The sequence below is a fragment of the Felis catus genome, chromosome X (assembly GCF_018350175.1).
Source record: "Felis catus isolate Fca126 chromosome X, F.catus_Fca126_mat1.0, whole genome shotgun sequence".
Classification (NCBI taxonomy): Eukaryota; Metazoa; Chordata; class Mammalia; order Carnivora; family Felidae; genus Felis; species Felis catus.
The window spans coordinates 90,137,736-90,153,022 of NC_058386.1; the positions used below are offsets into that span (position 1 = coordinate 90,137,736).

Genomic DNA, 15,287 nt, shown 5'->3' on the forward strand with positions numbered 1-15,287 from the left:
TATGTCACTGGAACTAAATTCCAGATGGCAACGCTCAGTCAGCCAGTGTCCCTGGATGAGAAAGCCATGTGCTACCTTAAGGTGCACAATAAGGAATAAACCTTTGTTTTAAGCCACTGAGATTTGTTGGTTGTGACTGCAGCATAATTTAGCCTATTCTGATTGCCATAGGGCATCCAACATTGGGTGAAGAATGGGCTTTCGTATTCAAAATGAGATGAAACATATTCCCACAATTTTTACATCTCTTCCCAAAATGAACTGAGGGGTCCCTTTCCCAAGGGGATGTTCATAAACACTCTACCAGCTGAAAACAGGTCTCACCTACTCATTGGACTTGGCACCTTATGTCTAGAAGAGGCATCATGGGTCAAATCTGACCTGCAGTTTGTTTTTGTAAATAAAGTTTTATTGGAACACAGACATGGCCGCTCATTCACATGTTGCTGACAGCTGCTTTCACACTACGATGGAAGAGTTATCGTAACAGAGGCGGTGCGGCCTGCAAGAGCCTAAGATATTTACTATCTGGACCTTTACAGAAAAAAAAAATTCCTGACCCCTGGTCTAGAAGAAGCCAAGAGGAAACAGATCCATGGAGTATCTGGAAAAGAAATCCAGCATGCCGTGCCACTCACAGTTAAGACAACGCACTCTTGGTAGCTGTGTAACCAAGAGTATACACCGATCAAGAGTTGGCTTCGGGCCAAGAGTAGTGCTTCGGGCCTTTTTGGAGGTAGGCAAAGGTAGCCCTGGTACAGATGAGCTCCAATAATCACATCTTTAAAGCTCTGTTGTTTACCGACCCCAGTATCAGGATGGGGACAGGATCTGAACAAAGGATATACACAGTATATGTCAGGATTAGTGAACCTGACAGTCCTCAGGATGACTCAGTGGAAAGTTGCTTAAGTGCTTGCTCGAAATGATTCACTGCCTGGAGATTCCATGGCAAATGAGATTCTTAGGCTAAACTGGGCTGTACGGTTTGTCCACCGCCCTGAACTCAGCACAAAGCAAGCAGGCCGACCCTAAGCAAGGGAGCAGACTCTTGGAGGGTCTGATGAGGGTCTCAGCCTGCTGGGCGGATGTAGCCTCCGCTGTGGCCACTGGCTGCCCTCTGGGGGTGGGGGTGTATACGGCGTGGCTGGAATGCTAGGAATCCTGGACTGACTTAGCAGGCACTCCAATTGGCTTGGTGTTCTACATGCTCCAAAGATTTTCTCCAGTGTCCTTGGCATCCAATGACTATACTTGGGCTTAAGATTTTTAGGGCTGGGCGGGTCCCTGGAAGCCTTCTATCTCAATACCAGATCACTCTTTCATTAGGTGGTACCAACAAACGAGCTGGCCATTCCACTGCAGATGGGACCCAGGCCATTTGTTCCCTTGCTTCAGACTGGCTCTTGGCAGGGCCACCTGGAGGAGCCAGCTGCTTGGCTAAGACTCAGCCTTTGGTGGCTGTTAACAGGTTTTGCTTCAACTCAGCTATTTCTGAGTTACTGTCGGTTGGCTCTGGGTTGGGGACAAAGGCCTGGGGTGGGAAACAGAAAGAGGAAAAAAGAAGATGAAAATGTATACTTCACTTGGACTTAGGAGTTGAATGGTCTTCTTTTAGCAGTCGATTCTGAAGTCAGTGTGGACTGGATGTTTCCTCTCAGTTTCTAAGTGGACCGGTAAGATATTGCTCTCAAGTCCTACTCGAGGGATCTTTTGTTCTAGGTGATTGATTGTGTTTTTCTGGAGAAAAGTGGAGAAGGGAGAGCGTTATGCCTGATGTTCCTGGTTACCATCAAGTTTAGAGGATTCAGAATGCAGGTAGGCCCTAGAGCACAACGGGCTACAGCAGTTTCACTGGCCTGTGAGGCAGCTTCCAGAGGTGCCCTAGTTTGTACCTGAGTGCCTGCACAAGCCATGGTCATGTCCACAGAGTAGAGGCCCTGCCTCCCTGGGCTGAGACAGCATGAGCACGAGCCGACTCAAACACACTGAACGTCTGAGACAGAAACAGAATTTCTCGGAAAATATAACATAAAAAAGAACAGACAACGGGAAGGCCTTCGAGAATTCATTCATCCCATGAACGTGTGTCCAGAGCCTACACTGTGCCTTGGCACATGAGGAGATAAAGACAGACTTGGGGTCCAAATTATTTTCAAATATGAGGGCACTAATCTCAGTTATAAAGAGTGAAGACAGTGGAAAGAAAAAGGGCATTTACTTTTCTGAAGCATGGTCCAGGAGGCAGGGAGATCCAGGTTCCAGGCTCAGCTACTTAAAATGAGCGCTGTGGTTTCAGGCAAATTACAGTCTTTCTCAGTCTCCCCACTTGACAAATGTGAGGGGAAGGGGCTGGACAAAAGAATCTCTTCAAGACATGATTTTCTGTGGTTTTAGAATCTACCATTCCTGTCCTCAACAAATAAATAATTGTAAGACACTGAACAGACGGGCAGAAGGTACGGAATTAAACTCGATGCAACAGAAAAGTACCCGATGAACGGTACAGAGCCATGCTATGCACTATAGTAGCTGCTAATTACGTGTGCCTGTGTATATTTAAACTAACTGATGTTAAATACCATTTTATTTATTTTTTATTTTTTTTAACGTTTATTTATTTTTGAGACAGAGAGAGACAGAGCATGAACAGGGGAGGATCAGAGAGAGAGGGAGACACAGAATCTGAAACAGGCTCCAGGCTCTGAGCGGTCAGCACAGAGCCCGATGCAGGGCTCGAACTCACGGACCATGAGATCATGACCTGAGCCGAAGTCGGACACTTAACCGACTGAGCCACCCAGGCGCCCCTAAATAACATTTTAAATGCAGTTCCATAAGAGACTCTTAAATATGGAGAACAAATAGAGGGTTACTGGAGGGGTTGTGGGAGGGGGGATGAGCTAAATGGGGAAGGGGCATTAAGGAATCCACTCCTGAAATCATTGTTGCACTATATGCTAACTAATTTGGATGTAAATTTAAAAAAAATTTTAAATAAATAAATAAGTAAGTAAATAAATAAATAAATGCAGTTCCTCAATCACACTAGTCACATTTCAAAAGCCCAGTGGCCACACGTGCTTGTGGCTGCCATATTGGATGCTAGAGATACAGAAGAGCTCCATCATTGCAAAAAGTTCTGTTGGACAGCACCGGTATAGACAACTTGCACCAAAGATAACCAGAGAACACAGAACTGCTCCTCTGTGCCTTTTAGGTCGGGGCTCATCGTGCCTGTCCAGCTGTGACCAATGCTGACGCTCCCCGACGGTGGGGCTGTGCTCTGGCCCCCATTATTGCCTTCCTCAGAGAGCTCAGCTGCTCTACACTTCCTGCACTGACTCTGCTCCTTTGATCTTCTCGCAGGGCCTTTAGGAAAGCCAACAGCCATCCAGTCCTCTCATGAAAAATTCCCTTTTAAACAGACATATGAATAATCTAGATAATCCAACAATGCGTGCATCTTTTAGAGTTCCCTGGGCAATTTGCAAGAGCTACGGTATGTAAAGTCTGACAGGGACCAGTTTCATTGATCAGCACTGTATTTATTATTTGGGAGAAGCAGGCATGGCCAAGACTGAGGATAAAGTCCTTACATGCTCCCTCCACAGCACTCTTAATAACATGAAAAAAAAAATCATCCCATGTAATCCCAAAGACTGATTTCAAATCAAAACAAAGCAAATAAAGGAAAGCAAAACAGAAGAAGAGTTAACACAGTCACAGGGGCTACCCAGGGTTCCTCTAGCTCATGGGATGGGTGTGGGTGTGAGTGTAAGGGTAGCAAGACTGTGTTTGTGAGGGTCATGTGTGTGTGAGCGGGGATGGGGGGGCAAACTTGGAGGCTTGCAGAGCGAGGGCGCTTAGGCAAATCTCTGACTCAGAGGAGGAGTCTCCGTTCCTCTTGGTGGGGAGAGGAGAATTCAACTTTTGTCAGACAACCTCATTGCCCCATTCCTCTCAAGGCGGGGGGGCGGGGAGGACAGTGTCATAACACAGATAGTGTTAACGGCTGCTATTTTAACAATCAAATTCACTGCCCCGCGGCTGCCAGGAGAAACGGAACAGTCTTACTGCAAAGGGTGCAATTTTAAAAAATCAAATAAATAGCTGAAGGCACACTCACATTGAACTTGTGCCCAACTCAGTGTCAATCAACAAGTTTCCATTGAATGCTGGACAAGCCAACCCGCCTTCCAAAGGGAACACAGAAAACATTGTAAGTTCAGTTTGGGGGCAGCTGGATGATCTTTATGTATCCTGTCCCAGTTTTCTTTTTTCCCCTTTTGCTGCTTCCCTTCTCCAGCTAAGACTTTGTTCCCTCATCCAGCCCCTCCCAAGTTAATTTCTTTCTAATGCATCTTCCCGGCTCTGGCCCTAAGTGCTGTGATTCTTCCATTTTGTGAACCCACGCAGGAGGACAACGGACGGGGGACCTGGGCCTAAAGGCAGGTTTGCACCATCTGTGAAACAACAGCTTCCCACCTTGCATGCCCTCCAAGCGGAGGTGAAGAAAGTCAACCCAAACATACACAAAGTAATGCTATGCCTCCACTTGAGAAAATTGACAGTTTGATAAGCGACGTCCTAAGAGATTATATCGTTCCAGGTTGAGGATGTGGCCTAGCGGGGCACAGATTGGAAACTAGCCAGATAGAGCCATGAAGTCTTAGCATCAAATCTTTATCTTCATCCTGGCCAGCATGTTCTCACCTTCCCAGACTCCACTGTGTGGCCCTGCACTCTCAGGGGCGCCTGGGTGGCTCAGTCGGTTGGGCAGCCAACTTTGGCTCAGGTTATAATCTTGTGGTCTGTGAGTTTGAGTCCCATATTAGGCTCTGTGCTGACAGCTTGGAGCCTGGAGCCTGCTTCAGATTCTGTGTCTCCCTCTCTCTCTGCCCCTCCCCCATTCACACTCTTGTCTCTCTCTCTCTCTCTCTCTCTCTCACACACACACACACACACACACACACACACAAATAAATAAACATTAAAAGAAGTAAAAAAGGAGCCTGCATTTCTTGAGAGCGGGCTATGGACTGGGCTTGGTGCTAAGCCCCTTACATGTATTAATTCATTTAATCCTCACGACAGTCCTTCAAGGTAGGAGCTCTTATTATCCCCAGACACCTGCTCACACACACAGAATCCCACCCACTCACGCGTGCACATCACATACTCTCATACTCGCAATGAGTGTGTGGTCACTGAACAAAGAAAGGCCCTCGGCACTATCTCCTCAGTGCTTAGTTCTTCAAAAAGTCTTCTCCCCCAAGTCTGTCCCCCTGACATCCAGAATTCTATCTGTTGGAAATTCTTTAAGTGAAGTATTGACCTTTCTGCTGCTACAGGGTGAACCCTCCCTGGAAGGGATCACTCAGCCTCGTTCTCCTCAGACGTTAGTGCCTGTATGAGAGCTGAGTGGTGTGGACAGACGTGAGGATTTGGGGAACTGAAAGAGAGAACAAAAAAATGTCCGGGGGCACTGAAGACAAACTTCATGTACTCCCGATGTGTGCGGTGGGCCAGCTCTCCAAAATTAACTTCTAACTGTAGGGCATGCGAGGCCCTTTGAGACTCGGTCCCCACCGATTGACCTCTCGAGCCTCCTCCCTCACAGACCATACCCACTCCAGTCACGGTCCCACACGTGCCTCTGCACGTGCCCTCCCTTTCCTCCTCCTCCATCTGGAAAAGCTCCATTTGTCTGTCAGAACCCAGCTTGAGTAGTGACTTTTCTCTGAGGAGCCTGGCTCTTAGCTCTTGGAGAGTGTCTCTCCTCTTCCCTTCTCTGTCTGCCCAGCCCTGTCCACACCTCTACTGAAGTACTCATCACACTATGTTTTAGTGATCTCGTTAGGCCTATCTCCCCACTGAGACTGTGGGCTGTCTGAGGCAGGGACTTTGAAACCTCACCACCATTCATGGGACCTGGCCCAAAGCTTGTACTCTGGAAACGTTTGTGAAATGAAGGAATAAGTGAGTGAGTGAGTGAGTGAGTGAGTGGACACGAACTGCCAACTTCTGGCCGGGAGGAGACTCCCTTCCCTGGCCTCCTCTGAATAAGGCTGCGGTCCAGTGTTTATCAATAGGGCCACCGGTGGAATTCGGACGGGACGTTTCTTCACTGCACTGCGTTCCCACTCACACCGTGGAACACGAAGCATCCCTGGTTCCTGCCTAGTCAATGCCGAGGACATCGCCCAGTCGCTGTGATGACCAAAATAGTTCCCCAACATTTCCAAAGCCCTGGGAGAAGGGCGGGGGCGCTGCTCCTCCGGGGCTGGGAGGCAACACTATGGCAAGAGCTCTTTGCCCGGAGCCTGGTGGTCAGGGAGGCCCCCTGCAACGAGATGCTGGATGACAGGCTCCAGCCAGAACATGAATTCGTAAGAGCGTAGACTGAAGCACTCCCGGCCTGCTAAGAGGAATTATGGCAGCCTAATCAGCGCTCAACAACGCAGAGCAATGAAGCCCGCTCAATGTTTTTTTGTGACTGGAGGCAAGGGGCAGGCCTAGCCAAAAGAAAAAACACACCCAGTCAAGCTTTCATGGCAGTCCGGAGATCGTTACCTCGTCCCAGCATTGCCCCTACAGCTCTGCTAAGTGCTCACCCTGCTCTGGGAGCATCAGCATTACTGAGCAGCACAGCATACTCAGCACCTCTGAAAATCTCATTGGTGGGAAATAGAAAGGAAAGGCAGAGAGGATGCCATTTATTTTGCCCCTCTTGCCTGACACTCACTAAACCTGTCACCTGTTTCCTTTGGAGCCCCCCCAACCCTCAACTTTTCCCTCAGGCTGGAGACATATGGTCAGTGCCTGTTTATGGAGCTGCTGTCATTGGGATCTATGGGAACACGTACTGAAATGCCCGAGTGTCAAGCTTTGCCCACATTCCCTATTAATGATGCAATCTGGGGACTTGGGGTTCAAATTCCTTCTTTCCCCTGCTGGATACCGCCTTGCTTATATACGCACCTCTTTATGCTTTTCAAAGCAATTTCCCATGTCAACTTTGTTTTCACTGTCAATGCAAACCTTAGTAGAAACCAGGAGTTATCACTCTTGTTTTACAAGTTGAGGAGACAGGCACACAGAGGCCAGTTAGGTCTGGACACGTTCCACAGTGAATGGGGGGAAGAGCAGGGTCATTCCCCCATCTCCCTTCTGGCCCTATGCCTTCCTGCTCCCATGATAGCACAGTTCAACCTCACCTCGGGGGAGAGAATGTGTACCCCACAGGAGCAAAGCTCTCTCCCCTTCCCAAATGTGGTCTTGATTCTGAAAGCTGATTGGGCCCTCTGCTCAGTGATACAGATCTGAAGCCGGAAGGCTTCATATGGATGTCAACTTACTGGTGCACTCTGCAGTTCAGAGGGCAAAGCCCCAAATGCCCCCAAATGCCTTCTTATTAATTCCAAGGGGAGGAAACGTCCTTTCTCCAGGCTTTGGTACTAATCTGCTTTGTGGGGGGAAAAAAAGAAAGAGAGGAAGAAAAAGAAAAGACCAGACCAGAGCAAACAAAACCAAAGCAAACACCAAGAAGACCAAAATAATGTAAACAATTAGACAAAAATAACAGGTCCCAAACAGCCCAATGCATAAACACAATCCTATGCTTAACTGTAACATTTAAAAGTTTTCTGGTCACCGTTCGCTTCCAATCATAACCATCCCAAAACAAAGGAAAACGTACTATCATTTAAAAATATATTATGGGGGCGCCTGGGTGGCTCAGTTGGTTAAGCATCCGACTTCGGCTCAGGTCATGATCTCGCGGTTTCTGAGTTCAAGCCCCACATCGGGCTCTGTGCTGACAGCTCAGAGCCTGGAGCCTGTTTCAGATTCTGTGTCTCCCTCTCTCTCTCTGACCACCCCCCCGTTCATGCTCTGTCTCTCTCTGTCTCAAAAATAAATAAACGTTAAAAAAATTTTTTTTTTAAATAAAAATAAAAATATATTATGCTGGGTACACCTGGGTGACTCAGTCGGTTAAACATCCGACTTCGGCTCAGGTCATGATCTCACAGTTCATGAGTTCGAGTCTCGCATAGGGCTCCGTGCTAGCAGCACGGAGCCTGCTTGGGATTCTCTCTTTCCTCTCTCTCTGCCCCTCCCCTGCACACACTGTTTCTCTCTCTCTCAAAATAAATAAACTGGGGCGCCTGGGTGTCTCAGTCGGTTGAGCATCTGACTTCAGCTCCGGTCATGATCTCATGGTTCATGAGTTCAAGCCCCACATCAGGCTCTGTGCTGACAGCTCAGAACCTGGAGCTTGCTTCAGATTCTGTGTCTCCTTCTCTCTCTGACACTCCGTGGTTCACACTCTCTCTCTCTCAAAAATAAATAAACACTAAAAAAAAATTAAAACAAATAAATAAATAAACTTAAAAATAAAGTATTTTATGCCGGGAAACAGAACTTAAGTATCTAAAACATAAACAGACAGCAGAATTGATGATTATAAAGCAAACACCCCTGTAACTGCCATGTAGGTCAAGAAAGAGAGTATGGCTAACACCCTAGAAGGCCCATTCTCTCCCCACTGGAGGGAACAACAGTCCTGACTTTTGGGACAATCACTGCGTTTTTTCTTTTTACTACTGTTTTACCACATGTATGTAACTTCCTTAAACAATATAGTTTCATTTCGCCTGTTGTGAACTTCATATTAATCAAAACACACTGAATGCACTTGTTCATGGACATGTGTCTTGCTTTTTTACTCAATGTCAAGCCTGAGCTGTAAGATGTCGACTTTTAAAAGACTTCTGCTCCCTTCTCCGTGCCGAAAAGCACAGGTGAGCTTTGAAACAACAGGGGTTTGAACTGCACAGGTCCACTTATATGCAGATTTTTTTTTTTTTATAAACTCAGTACAGTACCATGCACGTGCTTTCTCTTCCTTAGGATTTTAATGTTTTCTTTTCTCTAGCTTCCTTTATGGCAAGAACACAGCACTTAATACATATAACATACAAATATGTGTCAACTGTTCATGTTATCAGTAAAGCTTCCAGTTCAGCAGTAGGCTATTTGTAATTTTTAGGAGAGTTGAAAATTATACCACATTTTCCACTGTGGGGCATCAGTGCCCCTCACCCCTGCTCAAGTTCATCATTCAAGGGTCAACTGTGTTTCCTTGTAGTTAACATTGTTCTCCTGCAGCCCATTTCTATCCACTCTCCACCTTTGGAGGTGGAAGAAAAAAAGCTGATCAGCATCCTCTAGGACCCATTTATTTATCTTTCAGAAGGATGTTTGAATCCTTCCTTTACGGGGCTCAGTAATTACACTTTTCCTTCAACACTGCCTCTTAGGTTTGATACTCTGATCCTTTAATAATCTTTTTAATGAAACCATACTGAATGGCTCCAGACATGATTTCCTTCAGCGAAGCAATCTCAGAAGCAGCCCTTTTGGAAATACACTTCTCTAGATCAAGAGAAACAGGGACACAGCTCTGCCCCTATGGATTTCTCCAGAAGACGACAAAAGCTGCCGGTCAATCAGCTGCTAACAGATGACACTGTCTGAAGTTCTGTAGGAAACATTAACAAGGAATACGTTGGTCATTACTGCCAGTTACCGCTTATCGTGGCCGTCAATGCTCAAGGCAGTGTGGTCTCTGGAGCCTTCTTTATCCTGTGAAAAGTGTGTTCTGACAATCAACATTTGCTAGATTCTTCTAAGACCCCTTGGTCGTCTTCTGACTTCACTTGCTCATCTCTGCCACCGGCCTCTAGTCAAATTTCTTCTCTGCCTTCTTCCACATTTGAGAAAAAAAGGCACACCACACCATGGATGAACCTCGAAGACACCGTGCTAAGTGAAGGAAGGCAGTCACAAGAGGAAACATACTGTATGACTCCACTTACAGGAGGTACCTAGAGCAGTCAAATTCATAAAGACAGGAAGAAGAATGATGGCTGTCAGGGGCTGAAGGAGGGGGAAATGTAGATTTGTTTAATGGTGACAGAGTTCCAGCTTGAGAAGATGAAAAATTCCCCGAGATGGATGGTGCTGCTGGTTGCATAACAACATGAATGTACTTAGTGCCACAACACTGTACGCTTAAAAGTGGTCAAAATGGTGGGGCGCCTGGGTGGTTCAGTCCGTTAAGCATCCGACTCATTTTGGCTCAGGTCACAATCGCACGGTTCGTGAGATCGAGCCCCGTGTCGGGCTCTGCATCGAAAGTGCAGAGCCTGCTTGGGATTCTCTTTCCCCGCCTCTCTCTCTGCCCCTCCTTTGCTCTCTCTCTCTTTCTCTCAAAATAAATAAATAATACAACATTTAAAAAAATTAAAAAGTGGTTAAATGGTAAATATTGTTATGTATATTTTACTACAATAAATTTTTTTACATAAGAAGACATTAAAAAGTACAAAGAAAAGAAGGGAGGGAGGGAGGTGAGAGGCAGGGAAAGAGAAAGGGAAACAAAGAAAAAGCAAGGAAGAAAGCAAGCCAAATTTCCCTGCCCCTCCTTCTCACTCCCCATTTCTGTCCTATTAAAATCATGAAGGAATCCACCATATAAAGGGTATGATGTTGAGTGTGGACTCTGATTTGGCCTTAGATCCTTGAAGGCATGACCTTGTGAATGTGAAAAAGAAAATCAACGTCGCACGAATTTGCTAAAGGAAAGAAAACTCGAGCTTACAGGGTCACTTACCTAATTTTTATGTTTTAAAAGTAACTTGTGCTCCCAAGCTTGATGTCTTTCCATTTCTCTCCAATTAAAAAGAAAATCCAACCAACCATCTTCCTACCCACAACTTTGATTTATCCCTTTCTCGGGTGCCCAGCTGGCTCAGTCGGTACAGCATGCGACTCCTGAACTCAGGGTTGTGAGTTCTAGCCGCACATAGGGCGTAGAGCCTAGTTAAAATTAATATAGATAGATAGATTGATAGATAGATAGATACCCCTTTCTTTAAAGATACAGTGCATATCCTTCATAGCGTCTCTCCCATTCAAGGAGTACAACCCTATAAAAAACTGTTTCAGCAGCCACCCATCTACTACTGACTCACCTCCCACTCTCTGGGTCTTAGCGTCTATGTGGCAAAGACAAGAGACAAACATCAAGCCATTTATACAATAGACCATTTTGATGGCCAAAAGTGGAGTCTTGCAAGGAGGTGGATTTTGGAACAAATTTCAATAACTGACACCCTAAAGTCTGCCAGTTTCTTAAATCACTTTTAGGGAATAGCTGACAGTGTAAAACTCTAAATACAAAAATCAGATGAAAATCATTCTAATAAAGACTGTTATTTATCTTAGTGGCTGCATCCAAAACCCTGGAGTGAAACCCTTTGGCTCTAGGCAACAGATAGCAAGGATATTTGGTTACTTCGAGAACATATTGGTTTTAAATTAACAACCCCAAAGTGAAAAACTGGAGAGCTGGCAACTCATCCTAGAAACCACCGTGTCCTCTGCCACGAATAAAGAACTTGCCCTTGATATTACAGAGAGGCGTGGTGCTCTGCAGGGCTGTGGAACGGGTAGAGCCGGACTCTCTAGCCTCCCCTCTTCAACCCCCACACACCAAATCTCTTCCAGGTACCCAGGCCAGTGGCCTCGGGATCTCCCCCCACCCAGCCACCCCCACTCTCTACCGTCGAATTCTGCTTTCTAGATGCTGTGTGCAGACTGAATGGAACTCGTTAATAAGAGTCAAGACCCCACTTTCAAAGGTAGATTGACTTCTCACGAATCAAAGCCTGAATTAAGAAGGTGAAGCTGTAACAATGGTAGCATTTCAGGTGTCAGGCAACCTGGCAGGAAGTGGGGAAGGAGAGGGGGAGGCTGTTGCAATGCAGGCTGGACAGGTCTTGGAATCACAGGTGATGGGAAATCGAGGCAATAATCTCCTGCCCAACTTACTCGGGAAGCAGGCCCCGGTTTAAGAGTCAGCCCTGCAACCAGAAGAATGCTCGGTAAAGGACATCTTACTAATCCTTTCCTTAAAATACCCTAGATGTGACTCCTATTCCAAACTAAGTTGAAAACAGACTAAGCTGAAAACACTGATTTTATTTCAAACTATGTTGATTGCTTTTCCCTTTGAGAATTTCATTTGTTTATCAGCAGAAATTCCTGGGCTAATTCCGAGAAATGCCATTCATTTCTTGCCAACAACAAGTCATGGACAATGGGCGGGGTAGAAGGGAGAGCTCCCCACAGAGGGTCCTTCTTTCTGGATACAACGGCCAGGGGCTCTGAATGTGGAAGACGGCAGAAGAGCAAAGCTTTACGTGGGAACCCCGGGAAAGCAGAGAGGCTGGCCACAAGGAACAGTGTGCACATGTGACTTTAGGGTTGACCCTGGGAACGTGTCACGCAATCAAAGTATGTTTCTGAGGTACTTCTGTTCCCTATTACAGGAGGAACAATGTTGTCGTGTTGCCCCTGGCCCTTTGCACATGCACAGGGTCCTCTACTCGAGGATCGTGTAGGTAGTGCTCTTAACCTCCTTTATCAAGATGTTCCCTCGGACTTCCAGGCAGTCCCCAGTCCAACTGCATCGGACCTCACTGAGGTGCTTGTTTAAAGTATAGAATACCCACTGGAGCCCAACTGAATCAGAATTTTTAGTGTTAGGTCTGGGAGTCTGCATTTTATCAAATCTCTCCAGGTGGTCCTTAAGCACACTCAAGTTTGAGCAACACTAGTTTGGGGTCTTGTAAAAGGGCCTGATTCCCTAACGAACTTCTCCAAACTAAGCTGCTCTATTATAACTTATTGCTATAATAAATGACTTCTGGAAACTGAATGGCATAATCCAAGACTTCTTAAAACATACAGTAAAAAAACACTAATCCTTCAGAGTGCCTTGAAAAAAAACCAGCTGAATAAGTTTGAAAAATACTGCACTCCATACACCTCTCTGATAGATTCATAATGTATGTTAATATATTAAAGGCTCTGAGAAGTCCTGCATCAAACAAAACGTATTTACCTTTCTCTAATCCAAAAAGTTTATCTGCCCAGAAACTCTCAAGTTTATTTGCCCATGTAAATGTTTTCCCTAGTGAGCTCAATTACCATCCCATACAATTGTGTTCCTTGCAACAAACTTTGGAAAAACACTGCTTTAACCCAGAAGAGTGACTGCGGTGGTGGAGGTTTCTTAAATATAGAAAACAAATGGAAGATGCATTTCGGACAAATGGGGCTTGTCAGTATCCCTCAATGAAGTACCACCTTCTTTATCTTTTTGTGGGATCAGCTTTGCTTAACGTCCATTGAAAGAAAGAGAGAAGTTTTACTCTATGAAGCAAAGGCACAGTTTTCCTAAAAGTCTTGTTCTTAGATGACATAAGGGCTTCCAACATACTGACAGGAAATCCCATTTTTTTTCTTTTTTTAAAAAAATTTACTGGGGCGCCTGGGTGGCGCAGTCGGTTAAGCGTCCGACTTCAGCCAGGTCACGATCTCGTGGTCCGTGAGTTCGAGCCCTGCGTCGGGCTCTGGGCTGATGGCTCGGAGCCTGGAGCCTGTTTCCGATTCTGTGTCTCCCTCTCTCTCTGCCCCTCCCCCGTTCATGCTCTGTCTCTCTCCGTCCCAAAAATAAATAAACGTTGAAAAAAAAATTTTAAAAATTTACTATTTATTTCTGAGAGAGACAGAGCATGAGCAAGCACTGGGGGTGGGGGGGGGTGGACAGATAGAAAGGGAGACACAGAATCCGAAGCAGGCTCCAGGCTCCGAGCTGTCAGCACAGAGCCCGACGCGGGGCTTGAACTCAAAGACCGTGAGATCATGACCCGAGCCAAAGTCCGATGCTTAACCGACTGAGGCACCCTGGCACCCCTCCCATTCTTCTTCAAAAGCAACTCAATCCCCAGGGTTTACCAGAGACAATGATCACCTCACCTGGACAGGAGACAAGTTGGGTACCATTTTCCTGAAGGAGGTTTTAACCCTTCATACTCTGTGTTCAAGGGCCAAGTGTATTAGGAAAATAATAGAAATAAAGCATGGAAGACAGTGAAAGTCACTATGATGTGAAAGAACAGACTGTATAGATATGGAGCGTCTAGTGACCAAAAGAGACTATCTCTGTGGATACCTCTCAAACATTGGTATAAGAAACTAACAATAATAGGGGCGCCTGAGTGGCTCAGTCGGTTAAGCGTCCAACTTCGGCTCAGGTCATGATCTCGTAGCTTGTGAGTTCGAGCCCTGTGCTGGACTCTGTGCTGACAGCTTGGAGCCTGGAGCTGCCTTTGGATTCTGTGTCTCCCTCTCTCTCTATTCCTCCCTTATTTGTGCTCTGTCTATATCTCTTTCTAAAATGAATGAACATTTTAAAAAAATTTTTAAAGAGAAACTAACGGCAACAATAATAATAAAGTAAAGCTCCTGCTATCCAGAGACCAATGTTCTAGAATCCTCAGGGTTTGGGATGGCTGGCTTTTTTGGATAGGTTTTTTTTTTTTAAATACATTCTTCTTTTGCGGGCAAGGAAATGGCCCCCAACTGATCATCTTGCATACAGAGTCGAATTAAATGGAAAGACTATGGCAGCTGGCTGTTAGTGTTTAAAAGGAATTGACCCTTTTCAATAAAATCAAAAGGGGACACAGAATTCAGAAAAGAACCAAAGGAGAGAGGAGAGAGCAATGGAGATCACACACGAATGATGGCAATAGCAGCACTCAGCAACCACGTGGATGGAAGGCAGCAGATACTCAAAGAGTTGAACCAAAAGAAGATGGGGTGGCTTTGAAATCCAGAAGAGATTCTTTAGTGAGTTACACATATAATCACTATACGACTCAGAAATCCCACTCTCAGGTATACCCCCCAAATAACTGAAAACATATGCCACAGAACAACTTGTACATAAATGTTCACAGCAGCACTGTTCACAACAGCCAAAAGGTGGAAAGAACCCAAATGTCCATGCTTCCATTTACATGAAATGGCCAGAATAGGGAAAATTCATAGAAACAGAAAGCAGATTAGTGGTTCCCAGGGGCTGGTGGAGAGAGGGGATAATGATCGTTTAAGGGGCACAGGGTTTCCTTCTGGGGTGCTGAAAAATTTGGGGACCTAGATTAGAGGTGATGGTTGCCCCCCATTGTGAATGTTCTTAATGCCACTGAGCTGTACACTCTAAAATCATACATTTTAGGTTATGTGTACTTTACCACAATAACAATTAAAGAACCCCCCCCCTTGAACTTTTGCCCTAAAAAACACTGGAGGGAGTAAAACAAGGCTTGTTTGCTTGACTCACTTAACACTAGCGGTCACAGACATGG

The 15,287-nt window shown here is 45.7% G+C and overlaps 1 protein-coding gene across 9 annotated transcripts in view; it reads right to left on the minus strand.

Moving 5' to 3' along the window:
• Window positions 1-15,287, minus strand: part of CHRDL1 (chordin like 1) — a 118,203-nt gene that overhangs the window by 61,937 nt on the left and 40,979 nt on the right. The window lies entirely within an intron of this gene.